Here is an 18,113-nt window from a genome sequence, read left to right as displayed (position 1 = left end):
ACACTTCCTTTTAAACGGTCTGGTCCCACCGACACTCATTCTTGCTATGTTAGCAAACACCGTATGCGCCAGGTGTTGGGACTGGACCGAACCATTTCATGAAAATATAGGGGGAGGCGGCAATGCAGAGGCTCTCCGGATGTTTACTCTTTTTGGCCAAAAACAAGAAATTAAAAGGAATTGTTACTACTTGTTAGTATATTAAAAACGTATCTTAATAATGATAGGTTTATATATTTTTAAAAAAATTTTTTTAAATGTTTTTAATTTTTAGGGCCCCTGTCAGTTATAGGCCCTTAAAATGATCTTTTCTTTTCTCCCTGCAGGGGATCAATAAAGCAGTAACACAGCAATATTATTATCGCTTTTGTTGTTATCTCCGAACTGAAGAGCATACACTGATGTAAGAGTAAAAATAAGCTGTTGTTTTCGAGTCCTTGAGCTCCTTCCCGATAAAGCCTTTCACAAAATCTATCTTTTATAGTTTGTAATCTATTTATTTTGTCTTTATCTCATAAGAAGATCAATAATAATATTTTAGAAATGGATGGCTTTTGGTCCAAAGCATCTTCTTGACATAAAAGCATTTGGGATCTGTGTATTTTATAGACTATTTTATTGATTGTCCTGAAAACATGAATATATCTGCTGCTATAATTAAAAATGTTCAGCACTAAAAGAAGATGCCAAAAAGGCCTATATATCAGTGGTGAGATCTTTATCTAGTAAAAGCTGCAATATCACACTGTTAAAATATAACAGGTTAAAGTCCCACATTCATCTTTTTTTTTTCTTCAAGCCTCCCTTTGCTCAAAAATGTGTTTTGATGATTGTTTCTTCATTTGCATGTTTGAGCTTCACTGAGCAGAGTTTGACACCATGAGGCTGTTTTCACATTCATCTGCTGAAGAAGGAAAGTTTCTCACATTGAATCCCAGTTTAACATGTATCTAGAGGCAGATGTTGCGACATTACGACTAATATGAAAGCCAGTCATGGTCAGATAAACAACTTATACAAACTGTTATCATACCCACCATATAGTATGATTACTGCCTTTCAGTGTAGTATAAGCACTTGTACTTTAGTAAAGAAATTAAATACCTCTTCTACCATTGCTGACATCCTAATATCATCTTATGTTAAGACATTCACATAAACCTGCAAAACAAGGTCATATCAAGGGGAAGAAAGGGGTTTGGTGCAAAAGTGCAAAACATACAAGGCAACCTATTTTTGAGGAAGAAAATATCAAATAAAAATAGACCCTTTATTTTGCATTATTTCACTAGTTGCTTTTACAGCAAGTCCCTTTTCATAGGCATGCTAAACTATCAGGCAGAACCAGACTGAAGCCTGATGTGTGTTTCAAGTAATGCACACTGGTAAAACACTAGTTTTTTCAAAAAACAACTACTTTTCATGTTTCTCTTTATTTTAAACTGTAGTTCTACTCTTCATTTTAGTATTTTTGAGCCATCAATTTACTTTCTTTACTTTGCTACTTTTGCCATTTATACCTTTGTCATAATGAGTCTGCTGTAAATGTGGGCACTGAGTGTAGGTGGGAGAGCGTGCAAACAAGGCGCACCCCTACAGCAGCAGCCTGGAATGAGAAAAATTACAGATGTCCCTTGACCAGATGCAATGAGGAACAGACCAAATTAAATCCAAGAGGTAAGAGCTCATCCCAGGATGGCAGTTGAAACCTTGACCAAAATATGTGACATCATCACTTAGTGGACTTTCTCTCCAGAAAACCTGCTTTCAGGCTTGGTGTTCGTTTTTTATCTTCACACAGTGTCAGTGGCTGGAAAAAGTCCTCGAGTCGGATCACTCGATAGCTGAAAACACTGTCACCAATAGACCATAAAATGTGGAGGGGACAGGAGACAGACAGAGGAAACACAAAGCGAGCGTGGTAAAGTGCTGATTTATTTGTGTTGCTGAAAGGTAAATCCTAACCTATCGTGTGAAATATTTTATGGGGTTATATGTTTTATGAACACTTAGACTAACACAACTTGAATAATTTAATGTAGAGCCCTCTGATCTTTTGATATCAGTAAACATAAACACTTTGGTATTGTTTTTTTCTTGTTTTTAAAGATAAAAGTGACAGACAAGTATCCAAATATTATGTACTTCAGTATTTTAAAGTCAGAGAGGAGAATGAGGCTGTGAAGGAGCTCACAGCTCTCATGGCCAATTTGTCCATTGGTGTGCAAACCCATCTTCTTCACCAGCAGATTGGTACTGGAATTGTAATGGAGGACCTCTGTTTCCAAAATGGCTCCCCCTCCAAACACCCCACTACCACTGATGCCGAGTCATCTGGAAGCTCACCAGAAGCCAAAAGCAAACCTCTAATTAAAAGAAAGTTGGACAATGGTGCTGCAACACAATGCCACATGTATGTGTCTCATTAATTTTCTGTTGATTTACACTGATGGTTTCAGGTTTCAGAGATTGTAACACGATTTTTTTTTCTGCACTAAAGCCCAGACAGGAAGAGGAGAAAGCTTGATCTGCAGGCCAAGAAAGGGATCTACTCTGTGTCTCTGCAGAGAACCTCAAATAGTCCAACTTTGATTTTCACACAAGACAGGCGGAGACAAACCCAAAGGCCAGAGACAACAATAGAAGTCTGGTGTACACAACTGCAGGTAGATTCTTTACACACACACACACACACACACACACACACACACACACACACACACACACACACACACACACCTGGAATCAATTTATTTAAAATCGAGTTGGGAGGCTTTATGTACTCTTTAGTTTTATTGTACACAGACACATTTGGAGCACAGCGCTGCCAAGCCAAAAGGACATGGAGAGGACAGGGAAAAGCCAGGAGGAGGCCTTAACAGGGTGCATACAGAGGGAGGTAGGTTCTCCTGTGACAACAAAGCAATCATTTTTCTTTTTTGAAATCATATAATACTACCACTACTTCTTCTACTACTACTACTACTACTACTACTAATAATAATAATGATAATAATAATAATAATAATAATAATAATAATGATAATAATAATATCTAATTTATATAGCACCTTTAAAAGCAGAGTCTATGTTTAGGTTTAAAGTAGTGACTTAAAAGATGTCACTGAGTTTGCCAGTCTTATCTCCTCAGGTCACATTTAGTTTTAAGCTTCCAAGGAACAGCCAGAAGGGCCCCACCTGAGGATCTAAGGCTGTGAACTGGCTCATAAGGGGTCAACATTTCTGTTGTGTAGCTTGGGTCCTGACCCGAATGCGCTTTAAAAGTGATCAGTAAGATCATAAAATCAATTCTAACATGGACAAAGAGCCAATAGAGGGGAGCAAGAATTGGGCTCTTGTGATGTCATCTGTTAAAACCAGAGATATTCTTATGTTCAAGAACGTGTTTTATTATTAGGAAGTTACAGTTTCAACCTCCACTAATGTGTGAAATAAATGCGTGTCACATAGGTCAATGTTCAACAACAAGAGAACAGATGGGCTTATGAGAACTGACCCCCCAGCTGGATGTCATGCTCAACCTCACCACAGAGGCAAAGGAACCTTGTTCAAGAGGACCAGCAGAGCTAAAGCCCAGCATCATTAAGCTGCTCCAGTTAAATTATTACAATAATTTACAATATTGTTCTGCTCTTTACTAATGTGTCCCTTTACATTGTGTCATTTTTTAGTGTTTACAGCAGGGCCATAATCACTAATGCCCCTTTTCCAACAAAATTAGTATGCATGCATAGTTTTTAAACACCGGTAAACCCACTAAAAATAGGCAATAGATGTCCTTCCGATCACCAGTAGAGCAGAGCTGTGTACATAGCTCTGTAGCAGATGAGTATTCCCATTTATATATTTGTGCGGCTTTTTTCTTGGTGTCTCGTGCTCAACACCATGGGCAGCCCGGTAAACAGGTTTGTAAGAAAGCAGTATGGAGGCCTGTGTGATCTTTGCAGTGGTTACTTCTATTTGTATATCTATTTCTTATACAGTCACTCTTTCAAACTTGGTGCAGACTAATTTGGATGTTTGAGTGCAGACAGTAATTCATGTCAGCCCATCACTGCATCCCCCTGTTAAGAGGTGATTGGAGCCACAGGCGATGAATACATGCGACAACTGCAGTCATTTGACCTGGGTGTGAATGCCAATTATAACCTCTCCCATTACATTAAAAATCCAGATGTTAGCAGGTGTTAGAAGTTTATTTGTGTAGTGGAAATTACTTTCTAGTTAACACTAGGAGGAGGGACATTTTCAATCAACACCCTCTGCGACCCAACCCTTGAAGGGGGTCATAGGGGAGTTCCCCCTAGGAGAAGATTCTAGAGACTTAGATCACACTGAAACAAAAATCTTAGATCAGGGGTTGTTAAAGTTTTCTTCGCTGAGTGCCATTGTAGGGAGCCAGCATACGATTGAAGGATGCACACAAAAAGTGCACACAATCTGACTTTTTAATGACCTTTTTAATGATAAACAAACACTTTACAAAAACTAGCTACGGTGACAGTGATATAGCCCACGTAACAGCATTTTGAAGATATTTGAATACTGGGTTGTGTGTGTTCCTCTCAAAATATATTATAATTACTGCTGAAGTAAAAGCTTATTCTTATGACAAAGTGAAGGATTGTGTTTTCACATTACCATGTTTTCAAGCCAGCCTGTTAATTAGGAGCAAGTTGGAGTTCATTGTCCTGGCTGAGGACAACAGGAAGAGTCAGAGTTTTCTTTTCTTTTTTTTTTGCCTTCAACTCTGAGATTAATGTCCACTCTACTCTTGAGCCAAAGTCACTCTACTATATGCAATCACACTGGGGAGCAACTAGCAAGCCACTAATCATGTACGCAACATCGCTCATGTTGTATATTGCTTGGTAGTTAAAGGGATACTTCATCAATTTAGTGCTACACTCATAAATTTGGGGGACTAACAAGAGACATAAAAAAAGAATGGTCTGAATCAAAGCAGCTGAGTCTGCAATATAATGACTTTTAGTCCCTGTGGGTCAAGCTCCAAAAACACCCATAGTACAACTCAACAGTTACTTTCATCAGACCCTGCTTGTTTCCTGAATGCCCATGTCCACCACATGTTCAGGTTATGACTTAGACTTTATATGCAAAAAACAAATGCAGCTGGCATTAAGCACAAGCTAAAGTGCTGCCTTAGCAGACATATGCTAAACAGTGGAGTGTAAATTCACCTATATATCAAACAAAATGCACCAAAGAAAGCTGAACATGTTCCACTATGAAAATTTCTTTTTTCCCCTTTTGTTTCACTGATATGGTATATTGGCAAAACATTGAATCTCCAAGCCCAAACCGATATAATCCCAACAATGTCATCAGACATTACACAACTGAGCTAAACCAGATGTGTGAAATCCATGGAAACTTCTTGAAATGTCCCATATTGCACAAAGTCAATATGGGACCCCCCCCTTTTTTTTTTTCTAAAGCAGAAATAGTTGCTATATAAATACTGTTAAAGTATTAAAATGCTTACTTCACAGAGAACTGCACACAGTCTGTATTCGGAAACTTTGCCTTTAAACGAACCGTCAGAATTGAAGTTGTGATGTCACAGCCAGATTATATAAAGGTAGAAACTGCTGCTACAGTGCTGTTATAGTCATTTTCAGGTGCAATGACAGAGCAAAGACACAGAGAGCGTAGATGTGGAAGACCTGAAAATGCTGACCAATCAGAGCAGGCTGGGCTTTATCGGTAGGAGACAGGTGCTAAAACTGAGTGTTTCATACAGAGGGTGAATACAGATATATTAAGGACCAGGCAGTGTGAGAAAAATTGGGATTTTTGAACATTAAAATATGTAAACTTGTTATAGTAGAGACCCTAAGTGAAAATCTAAACCCAAAAATTAGCATAATATGGGACCTTTAAATACTAACTGCAGAAGAAATTTGGAATTGTTGAAGCAGTGGAAACACTGTAGAACACTCAAAAGACATTTGTTCATCCGTTTGCTGCCCCATTGCATGCTGGGGGTTTCCTTTCAGGCCCACATTGGGTTGCTTCTGTGTGATTTAATTCAATACATTCATTTTGGGATGACTACAAGAATAAATAAATCATTTTTGACTGCTGGGACACAAAACATACAAAGAGTGAACAACAGCCGGTGCATGTTTTTTTCGTGATTGTTATTATGAATGTGCAGTCACTACAGAGGAGGCTGAATGTCTGACATAATATTAATAATCCTCAGCAGAGAGGACAAAAACATGGAATAATACACAAGACATGGGGTTATGATCCGAAGATTAAGTGCGCAGATTAGAAGGCAAATATTAGAATGATAATCCCGATGGATTAGCACAGAAAATAATGCACATTATTTATATCTCAGTGTATTATTGAGTAGCTGCAGACAGCATGGGGCCTTTTAACCCTGGCACGAATCAATAAACTAAGACTGACATAGGATTTTTTCCAAAAGGCAAGGCCAAAACAACTTTGACTCTGTATCTGTTGTCATTTTCTTTCACTGCAGGAGCACATTCAGCCCTCTAACTGCTGTTTACCACCGTCTGTAAGCGCATGTCTAGCACCCCTCCCGCCTGATGCTGAACTGCCTGCGCTGTCTGAATTTACATGCCGCCTGACAGAAACGCTGTGAAGGTAGTTGCCCAAATCCTCACACAGACAGATTACCAAATAAACAAGGCTTGAATTATAATGCTCATAATCTCACACACACATCAGGTTGCAGACGCTCTGGCACAGATTTGTTTGGTTCGGGAGTTAATGAGTTTGGATTTAGGACACTAATTTGGAGTCGGACTCTCATTCTGCAGTGTGTTAAAAACAGCTCAGTGATGGAAATGAGAAGTAGCACGGCCTCGGGCCACATCAAGAGACACAAATGTGGGTTTGGTGCTCGAAAGTTGTGCTTAGTATGGCAAATTTCTCCTTCTAGGAATTCAAATTTTTTAAAAAAAAAAAGTGTTTTTAAACAAGGATTCCCACGTAGACCTTGACCTCCCCTCTGTCTCTCCCAGTCAATAACACTTCAAAATGAAACACTATGATGGAAATTAATTTGCGGGGATTATTCACACCCAAGGTTGGATAAAATAGACTTCAGATGTATTATGTGAAGAAGCAGTCGTGTGTGAAGTTCCATGCCTGACCTCAAGTTCAATTTGTTATTGATGTACTGTGCTGCCTATTCAGCAGTCGGCTTGGAATAAATAACTTTCAGAATACTGAACAACTTTATATGGTCTTTTTACTTGTTCGTTTACTCAATCTTCTATATGCTGAGCCAGTTTCATGCCCCCCCAAACCCCTCCTCCAGGCTTGTGAAAGCCACACGGATCTTACTTTAGAAATCCATGCTGCTGATCGGACAATATTGCAATCTTTCTGCCATGCTTGGAATCTTTGAATATGTCCAAGAAGCAACTCCAGCTTCTCGTTTTTTGATCATATAGCACTATATTCTGTCTTTTTAGTGAGATGGTCAGAAATGTCTGTTTGAACTGTCTATCATAAGAGCACAGTCAGAGTCTCTCTGGCTCTTTTTTCCCCCTCTAACCTTTAAAAATGTATCATGTTTCATGGCAAACCGCACTGCAGTTTAATTCACACCTCCACTCCAATGAAAGCTTTTCTATTCACATTTTTTTTGTTTTTTGTTCGAACACCTGCAGTGGGTGTGAAGGAGCACTCAATTTGTCAGCGTTTCTGTTTATCAGTCAATGTACAGCCGTCAACAGGCTGAAAGCGAAAACTTTCTCGCATACGGCAATGTCGATGCTTTGAGCGCAAGGCCTTGAAAGTGTGAAAGCATAAATTATAGGCTAATGGCTGACAGAGCGGCAAAGAAAGATAGCGGCTGATAGCGAGTCAGCAGCTCGGAGCTCTCGCTTACTCTGTTTTTCAAAGCATCTAATAAACAATAACAAGGATACGCGAGTAATTACAGCATTCCAGTAGGATGTTTTTTTTATTTTTATTTTTTTTAGAAATTAATCTGAGAGGATATGAAGATACAGATTTGCATTTTGCTTTAGAAGAGCTTCAATAGATCATCCTCACATAATAAAGCCTTTAAATAAATCAGTTTCTTTAGTCTGTGTGTATTAGATTGTAGTGACTTAACAAATTTATATATATGAATGAGGCTCAACTGACTAATGCAACGACAGACAACACTGTTTGAGACTACAGGACTGAGTGTTGTTGATGCACCATCTGTGCTCCATTTCCTTACTTTCTTCTACATGGGACTTCAGCTGCAGCACAAGAAAGTGCTATTGAAAAATTCCAAAAAAATTGTGATGCATCATTAATGGGCAAAAGGGTGAATACAGGAAACTGATTTTTTTTTTTCGGTGGTGCCTGAAAACTCAAAACTCAATGGTTTAACTGCTGATGCATGTAAACCCACTCTCTCACATGTTCATAAAAAAATAGTGTTACCACGGTAATGAAATTATATATAAACAGAATAAGAAAAGGTTCAAGGTTAGTTCATCGTCATTGTAAAACACAGGGTTGCACAACAATGTGTGGTCGTCCCTTTGTGATACACAGGAAAACTATTATTTCCAGTGGAGCTGAGAGGAAAGAAGCTGCTCTGTAAGTCCGGTGATATGACAGCAAATACTCTTTGATTGCTTACCAGACGGCAGCAAGATAAACAGGCTGTTTCTGGGGCAACACATTCCCAATCTCAGTTGATCAAGTATTGACGCTTGGTCAATGCTTCAATACATCAAACAATAATGCTCTAGATTCCCCTCTAGCATCAGTTTTGGATGCTTATGAACGGCTTGTCAGTTTCACACAGGAAAAAAAAAATATTTTGGGTTAAAATAAGTAAATTTGTTAAGAATGGAACGCAACGTCATGTGTATTATGTTAAATACTACATTACAAAGATAAAATAACGCAATGTTGACTTTTAGTTTCACACAGGAAACAAACAGCAGTCTGTCCTGTGTTTGCCACACACACACACACACACACACACATATTTTCAGTCTTTATACTACATCAGTTTCTTGGATTATCTAATAATGACGCACCCTAGTGCATCTCATACAGACACTATGAGGCGTGGGGTGTTGTGTCAGTATCTGACGCTCAGGGTCACTTAAGAAGTATTATAGAAAAGTATTTGGTGAGTTGAGACTGGGAATGCCCTAACTGTGGTGAGTACTGTCTTTAAGTGTCCTTTGGTCTCTGCAGGCACTTTGTCTCACTGATGTCTGTTATGCTTGGTAAATGGGCACCGATACCATACCTGGACATTGCTTCCACAGATAAAAAATGCCTGTTTTAATTATTCCCAATCAGAAGATTATGCTTTAAACACTCACACAGTCCTCTGATTGGTGTGATCCACAGGGAGAAAGAGATACTTACTGAACTCCTAAAACCCTGATATACTGTCCACGCAGCCGTCAGTCTCTTTCATCACAACTAATAGAATAATATTCTTTTCACACATGCACTGCAAACCTGAATGTATCTAGACATACAGAGAAGACTGGTATGTGAGATCGCAAATGTCCGAATAAGTTGAACCAGACAACACTGAAAACACTTAAGTCTTACATCTCCGTGATACAAAGTCTTTGACATGTTGGATTGAGCCCATATGTGAATAGAGCAGGTCATTGGAATGATTTCACTGAGAATGAATGAATGCTGATGAAGTTTCTATCATGGCATGAACTGGAAGAATATAAACATCTGAGGGTGAAGGAGAAGGGTCATTTATAGAAAGACACCAGCCATAATGTCTAACTGAAGAGACGGTGAGATTCCTGAACTTATGTCAGTATGGGCAGACGCCATAAATGTCTGACAAATTCAAGGAACGGCAAGAGACTCGGTTGTTTATGACCAACTTATGACCGTGCTGCTTCTGCATGGTACTTTTGGCATCGTATCCTGGCTCCTGAATGCTCTACCAAGGTGCCACCCATTGCCTAAACCAGTATTTCAGTGCATCTGACTCTTCTGTTGTGTGTCACATGTATGAACAAGCAATTCTGGACAAGAGCTCATAAATGACAACTACTGGACTTTATATCACTTTGCCAAGTGTACCTGTTTGCACTACTGTTCCTGTATATCAGACACTTTGCTTTTGCTGCCACAAGAGAAGTAAGTGCGACTTTAAGCTGCTAATGCTGCTATCTACAGTCTCAAGACACTTTATCCAAATTCATTCACTTAGGTACAAATTTTGTGTTAAACTTTTTATTGCAACTTTATTGTCTTCTCACTTTATTTGTGGCTTTATCTGTCTCCTTACACTTTATAGTTGCTATTTATGTTGCCAAATATAGCATTTAGTACCTTTTATTTGAGTTTTCTCATGCTTCATCTCTGCACAGCAGTGTATAATGTGTATAATGTCTTCAGCATTCTTGTTTTTTTTTAGATACTTACCTCTCAATCAGTTCCCTTTGCTGCTGAAACACCTAAATGTTCCTGTTCCTTGTAACATTTCAATTCGGCAACAGGACTGATTCTAAATAGAGACATGAAACGTCTGCAGTGTGCACACAGACATCAACCTGCTGCAGAGTGCAGTTTAATCCACATTGTTAGCTTCCAGGACGGTCTGCATGAGGCTGGCTCGGGCAATCCAGCTCTTCATATAGTAAACGTAGGAGGGATTAACTCTAGTGATTCACAATTCAGGTCAATCTTCCACAGCAACAACAGAGAAAGAGATTTTGCTGGTATTGATGGGAACTAAACCCTAAAGAGCTTCAATAGCTTCAAGGCAGAACCAAAAAAAAATCCTCTCATATATCCTTTATCTGGTGGACTCAAAATGCAAAATCATTGTTTTGCTCCATTTCCAGGCCTTTTTCAGAGCTGATGGTAGCACGTTTTGTATGAGTGAAAAAGCAGCACCAGGAACATTATTTAGCACATGTCTGGTGAATGTAGAAAGCAGGCCAGGCGGTGAGAAAGTGGGGTAAAGTCTCATTACGAGGCAGAGCACAGGTCACCTCCCGTGAGCCCTTGCTCTCCTTGCATCGCTCTTCTCCATTTGCTCTGTTTGGACTTTTCCATCACAATGAGACTTTGGGTTTACTTTGGCTGAGGTTTATACTGGGGAATGGTTAGAGCTGGGAGACAGTTATTCTGAGCGATTACTTCATTTACCTCATGTTACCTTTCATTGTCAGATTTTTAATAGCACTGAAAAGTTCACAGCATTTTTCAACATCACAGGTGGATGTTGGAAAGTGTTGCTCTTGTCCTTTGAGGAGGTTGCTAAAGATGCAAGACACGGCGACATGTCTTCAAATGAAATCATTTATAATCCAAATATTTACATTTTCTCCAATAGACATGTTACACTTGACAGACTTAAGTCCAATTAAAGTAGGCAGCATTGACCTTATAACAGAATTAGGATACTAAACCTTCAGCTGGATCGTAAAGAGAGTGAAATGAAAAGTAATGAATGGTTTTAACACCCAGCAGTGGCAGTTTGATTCTAAACGGCAGAGAACCAAAGTTGTCATAATCAATCTAAAGGTCTTTTCGCAACGTTAGCTTTTTGACAGAAAACCGCTTTCAGCCGCTGCTGATCTGTCACATTTCATCTCATTGCAATTTCATGGGTAAACATTTGTGGAACGAAGTGGAGAAATCTCCTGTCTTCATCTGAAATGAATGGCCCAAATGTTTCATTGCCTCGGCAATCGCCTGGTGGTTAATATCTATTGAGATGAGTGTATTAAAGCATGCCCCATATGATGAGGAGCTCCCTCCCTCCTTCCCCTGACGGAAGAAGGAAATTACAGCTCAACAGAACATCATTTCAGTCAACTTGTATATTCATTAAAGGGCGATAGGAAGCGACAAGTGAGGTTTTAATCAGAGCATTTTTTATTTTTTTAAATGAATCATCTAAGAATTGCTTTTCATTACCGCTTCATAAACATTACTCATCTTTTTTTCTATCTGACCTGCAGTTGAAATTGCGCTGCTTGATTGGAGAGGAAAGAATAGCGTCTGCTTTCATCAGGTAGTTCAGTTTAGAAGTGTGTTTTTGCCACAGTGGAAAGCTTAATTTTCTTAAAAGTCGGGGTGATAGATCGGCTCGATGACAAAGATAAACCACTGGTTCAGCCCCAAGTTTCTTTCACTTAATTTCACAAAGTCACCGAGCCTATAAATCAGTGTTAGATCTCTGCTTAATTTGGATATCTGCAAAGACTGCCTCACTGCTGCTCTTTCTCTCTTGATAGGATAACGGCATGCTAATATACTGTCTTATGGCTTCAGGAGGTTATTAAATTCCACTGGAAACTGTAAAAGCAGGATTTCACCAGTCCCCAAGCGGGCGTGTGCCGCCTGTCAGTGCAGTGGGAAAAACTGCTGAGGGAGGCAGGGTTGGGGCCCCTGGGACCCCCATATCTCTCCTCCACTCTCCATCTTCTGCTACGCCCCTGGCCCCCAGATGGCTTACTATAATAAACACCAGCGAGCGCCCTCACTTCCCCTCGACTCCATCACTCTCTGCAAAGTCTGCCTGATGAATCTTCTTGGGCTGTTATGCATATGCAAACACACTGGCAAACATGAGGAAAATTATACATGGGCAGCTTAACTCCTACACGGTTCTGATCTTTTGCAGGAAGATACATGGGAATGGGCTCTGGTTATGCCTGCATTCTGATATTCTCATTTGATATGCCAAAAGTTCAGCCAGCATCTGAATAAAAAAAGCATTGGTTTAACAATATGGAGCCATTTTTTAAAAGGCCATTTTCTGCCTCAGGCTTGTTGGTGGTTGGCTATGAATGCACATCATTCGAGTCCACTTGTTTGCTCAGAGAAAGCTGCTGCGAGTGTTGAATACAGCAAGCTCGACTCCAGCAATGCGTTTCTGTGACTGTGCATTTTTCATCCATTGAATGCATGATCAGATTGAACAAGTCTAAAGCAGCGTCCCACATCCATACATGCTAAAACTAAACAGCAAAACAGTCATGCTCAGAATAAAAAGCCCTGATTTGTGTGATTGATTGTGCTGTTGATGGAATCTACTCTCCCACAATGCATGGCACAAAGGAAATTAAGCTTCTAACAGCGACAAAAAATGTGAAAAGTTGTGAACTGTGTTAAAAGAGTTTTGAGATCACCCCAGAAAACGAAAATATCAAATCATTTATTGCGATCATCTCGCTACCTCAGACCGATTGTAATGTTACACACGGCCATCCTTTTTGTGTGAAAATCTTGATATTTATATGGGGACAATGAGATGGCTGGATAGCTAGTTAGTCTTGTTGTTAATCATACCAATTTACGAAAACTTTATTGTCCACAAATGTGAAAATTTGCCTTCAGTTTCACCATAAAATACATAAAAGACATGCCCTAAGAACGTAAAAACACATGTAAAACGATAGCAATACATTCAACGCAAAGTATACAAGAATCGGTCTTAATGATACACATTCAAAAAAATATAATTAACAATAAATAAATATTCATATAGAATTATCACACCGTGTCAAATAATATTTACCGTTTGTTAGTCGTACACAATTATCGTCTTTAAATCCTGCTAAAGTCACTAGTGTTTCACAAAAATCCATCCAATATTTGTTGAGATATTTCAGTCTGAAACAAAGAGTTGAACAAACAACGGACCAACAGGCTGATATTGCGATAGTGCGATCCCTAGAGCCACACCTACAAGTGGCATATGGACGAAATCAAATGCAACACTTCACACAGATGGCACTGAGATACATCCTTGACCAGTGAGGACAATGACTCGGTGAAGACATTTATGTGCAAGCAACAGGACAGAGAGGATTACGATCTCACCGTGTTGCTCAAATGGAGCTTGTTTTTGTGTGTATTTTTCCGCCCCACTGTCATCTAATGCAATCATCCTTCAATCAGTGTTCAACGGTGAAAATCTAATCACACTGGTTTGAGGTTTCAGAAAGCCATCTGCTTTAATCCAATTCTCGACAAATCATCCCTGTCACAGCGCTCCTTCTGCCACCCTAACTACTACCCATCTCAGCAGGCTAATTTTACAGGTTCATGTTGTTAGGGGAGAGATAGATATGAAGGGTTGACGGCGTTTGAATTCTGGAGACAGCCGCTACTACATCCCACACCCTTCCCCATCCCAGCGAGGGCATTTTCCACTGCTGTGACCCTGGGCGCCCCCCCTCAGACGTCTGGACAATGCCGAACAGACACTGAGCTTCTCTCTGGCTGCCAAAGCCCCCTGCCTTACACCACATCTTGCATTCTCCAGAGCCGGGGCGTAGGAATGCCTTTCCGAGGCATCTTTGCAATCCTAAAGGGCAACTCGCTCAGCCGTGAAAAGCAGTCGAAATACTTACACTTGCCATAAATGCCCATAAGCTAGGCAATCTTTCATGCTTTATAATGTTGTCCCCGGCAACACGGCAACACTGAGGGCCTCTGATAGGGAAAACAAAAGACAAATGACTGACCGTGCCCTTTTCTAATCTATCAATTTCTTCCAGAGCCCTTTGTCCTTCAAGCTGAGTGCCGTATGTGGGCCTGGCTACACACGGCTGTGATTGTATCACCCCTGAAAATGCCTTGGACAGTGTTTGAACTTGCTCAGACACATTTATTCAATGACCTTTCGCCAAAACCAGCTTGAGTGAGATGTTCCCAGTGTTCACCCTGACATATCTGCTTCCCTGTTACAAACAGGGCTTGTCACATTCCTGGAAGTCTTCATTAGACACTCCTGCTTGAGCCAAAATGAGATGTTTACAAGCAGTTGTGGCATTTATACGGGGCTCCATAGGATTGTTTAGTGATATTTAGCATTTCCTGGCACTCCGTATAGCCATTGGAGTGTCTCCATCCTGCTGGGTAAGTGAGTGGACTGGTACCATTAGCAGACAGACTACGGGGACTGGTTAGAGACTTAAGACCCATTGTTAGAGGAGCAGTTTAAATACCAGCATGTTGTTAATACCCCCACACGCTGATTCACACATGCTGCCTCCTCGCATGCACACGGAAATGCACACACACACAACACTCCTACCTTTGTGCTCAATCTTGAAGAAATCACCACTGCTCTTTTCCAATGGCTTCTCTGTCTCCCAGTGTGTGGAGCAGACAGTACAGTATAGCAGTGTATATAACAGTGCAGTTCTTTCTAGTAAGAGAGGTGAACTGTGCTGTATAACCACTTAACCCTAACCCCCCCCCGTCCAGTGCCCCCTTCCCATGGCAATCCCAATAAAACCTGGATTATTTTTATAACACAACGTATGGCTGCTGACTTTACAAGCTCCCCTCCAGCTCCTGGGTGCGAGCGAGAGAGGAGGGGAGGCAAGAGAGGAAAAAGGAAAGAAAGGCCAGGTCAAAACCACTCTGTGTCTCCAAAAGGGCAGCATATCCAAAACCATCAATGAAGGCCTTTTCTGCTGGGAGGAAAAATAAACACCCTGACTGATCCTGTTTCTCTTTCTTTTGCTTCACTCTGCTGCTACAGAGGGAACCACTGTACTTTACAGTTCCCTACCAAACCTTGTGGCTTTCCTGTCCTGTCCACTATCATCTTTATCTGGCAGAAAGGTCAAGTTCAGATGTGTTTGTACAGTTAAAGAGCTCTTCTCTGTCTGCGACAACAAGAGGGTGGCAGAAAATGTAGGATCTTGGGAAACTGCTTGTCACAAATCCAACATTATGGCAATTTCAGTCATACTAGCAGAGACACAATGGGAACTGTTTTTGTTATTTGGTGGTCAAGATGAATTATCCCCAAAATATTCACTATATTTGCATCTGTTCTCCAGTACTGTAAGGTAGAAAAGGTTATCTTCTGTGCTTGACAGCATTTTAGAGCATGTAAGGGATTTTACACAAACTATTTGGGGCAAAGAGAGGTCAGAAAAAAAAAGAAAAAAAAAGAGAGGATATTGGAAATTCCCATGCAAAATGTATTACATAGATAAGCCAAGGACAGTCCTGCCTCTGTATCTGGGCTTAAGTTTCCCAGATCTATCAAATAGCCAAACGCTGGGAGGGTCTTTCTATTTTAAAAAGTTACATATAGCCCAATTTTAGAAGAGAACCACTTCAAATGACGAGCTTTCTGAATACGTCAGAAAGCAAACATGTTTATAATGACAACAGTCAAAGGTAGACTAAAAATCAGGTGGTCATAGAGCACTATATCCTAATACAAATGTTTGTAAGACAATTTGCACATATAACAGTTTGTATGATATCCAATGAATTTGCACCCCACAAATGATGTTATGTACTTAAAGGACAGTTATGTACTTTGGTTAGATTTAGGCATGTAGATTTACATAGGTTCAGTTTGAGCAAGTGATGCTAAGTAGGTTAGGTTTAGGGTCATAAAATAACATAAGTTATATTAAGGAAAAGATACATTGCAACAATGTACCTTAAAGAGGACATAAAATGTGAATGTTTTTAGCACTGGTAGCACCTAAATATAATAGTAACGCACCTTGTTAAAGAAATTTATTTTAAAAAGTTGTTAGAACCACATATATGATTAATTAATTTAGGTTATTTCTACCTAGCTATTTAGCTAGTGTACCACCAATGACTTGGAGTTCACTTGGACACAAACACCAGTCTCCTGAGGGAAAGTCCTGTGTTGTTTGACCCATTACAAGAGCTTTTGGTCTTATACTACTTATTTTGTCACTCCTTTCAGTGCTTTGGTCACTTGATTGCAGCCTCCCAGATTACATGTGTGATACACAAATTACTGACTCATGATTACATGGGTTATATAGAAATTGTGGTGCATAACTGTTCAAAGGTATATGTACAAACAACGTGCACAAAGACACGCAATGATAATTTATATTTCGGGAAAACAGCGCACATTTTCAATTCATACATGTAGGACTGTTGCACCCATTTGTACAAACAATGGTGTGAGAAATAGTTGTGTAATGAAATGAACAACCCGACGTTGAAAAGGTGTGACCAAAGGAGGTATCTGAAGCTGTTAGATCATCTGATAAGTAGTTCTGATTAAACACACTGGCAACTCATGATTTAGCGCCATTCCCCACCCCAATCATTATCATACGGTCCCCTAATTTTATTGAGTGAACATATTGCAGGAATATTAGTTGCCAATTCTATTAAGTTTCCCTGAACACTGACATGAAAGGCAGCAGAGTTATTGGAGATTTTGACTGCAACAGAGCAATCTGCCAAAGAGGAGCATGATTAATATGCTAGGTAATGTAACTCACAATTTCTTGGACTCTTTTCAAAAAGTAATATTTTAATTTGCTTACTCCTCCCTTGGAAAATATTTTGTACACCACTATATTACCTTGCTCTATAGCCGTAAAATTGTCAGTTGCATCCCCTTATCCTCTAAAATTGGGACTCAACTTAATTTCCTTTCCTCTCCTTGTTCCCTGATAAAATCAAAGTTGAGAGAATATTTCCTGCAGGCAAAGCCAACTTTTCTCATCTGAGCTCAGCACGATGTGCAAGGGGGACGATGACTAATTCTATGAAAATTAATCAGGGCGACTGGGGGGGTGGGATGTATTTCCTGGATAATTCAACTTTAATCTTATATTTAGAAGTGGTGATAACAAAAGTAACGACTTATTTCTGTGATTGGAAACTGTAATGTGGCATTACTTAAATTGAAATAGTAATTTGTTTCACTCCATTGTTGGGTGGCTCGGTGAAAAAGGGCTGGGACGGGGCTGGGATGACGGGGGCTGCGGGAGCTGCTGCATCAGCATGTGTGCAGTAATGTGATAGCAAGGCCTGGCCGCACAAAGAAAACAGAACCAGCTCTCTAACAACCCTCCCAGTCAGACTCTGAACGGGGTGGGGGGCTGGGTAACACCACTTTGGTAATTATGCTGCCTTCAAATGCTGGTGGAAATATTGTAATTCTAAGTTAAACGCATATGAAGAACATTAAATGTGGTAGCCTCAACTGCAGAGATGTGACCTTTAGGGAGTGATAAAGCAGGAAAGCTGTGCCAACAACTGGCAAATGTAAGGAAACTTTTTTTTATGTTTCAATCTGGTGTCATGTATTCTTACTT

The sequence above is a fragment of the Plectropomus leopardus genome, chromosome 4, assembly GCF_026936395.1.
Source record: "Plectropomus leopardus strain MGB_pleo_1.0 chromosome 4, ASM2693639v1, whole genome shotgun sequence".
Lineage (NCBI taxonomy): Eukaryota > Metazoa > Chordata > Actinopteri > Perciformes > Serranidae > Plectropomus > Plectropomus leopardus.
This window is presented reverse-complemented; position numbering follows the sequence as displayed.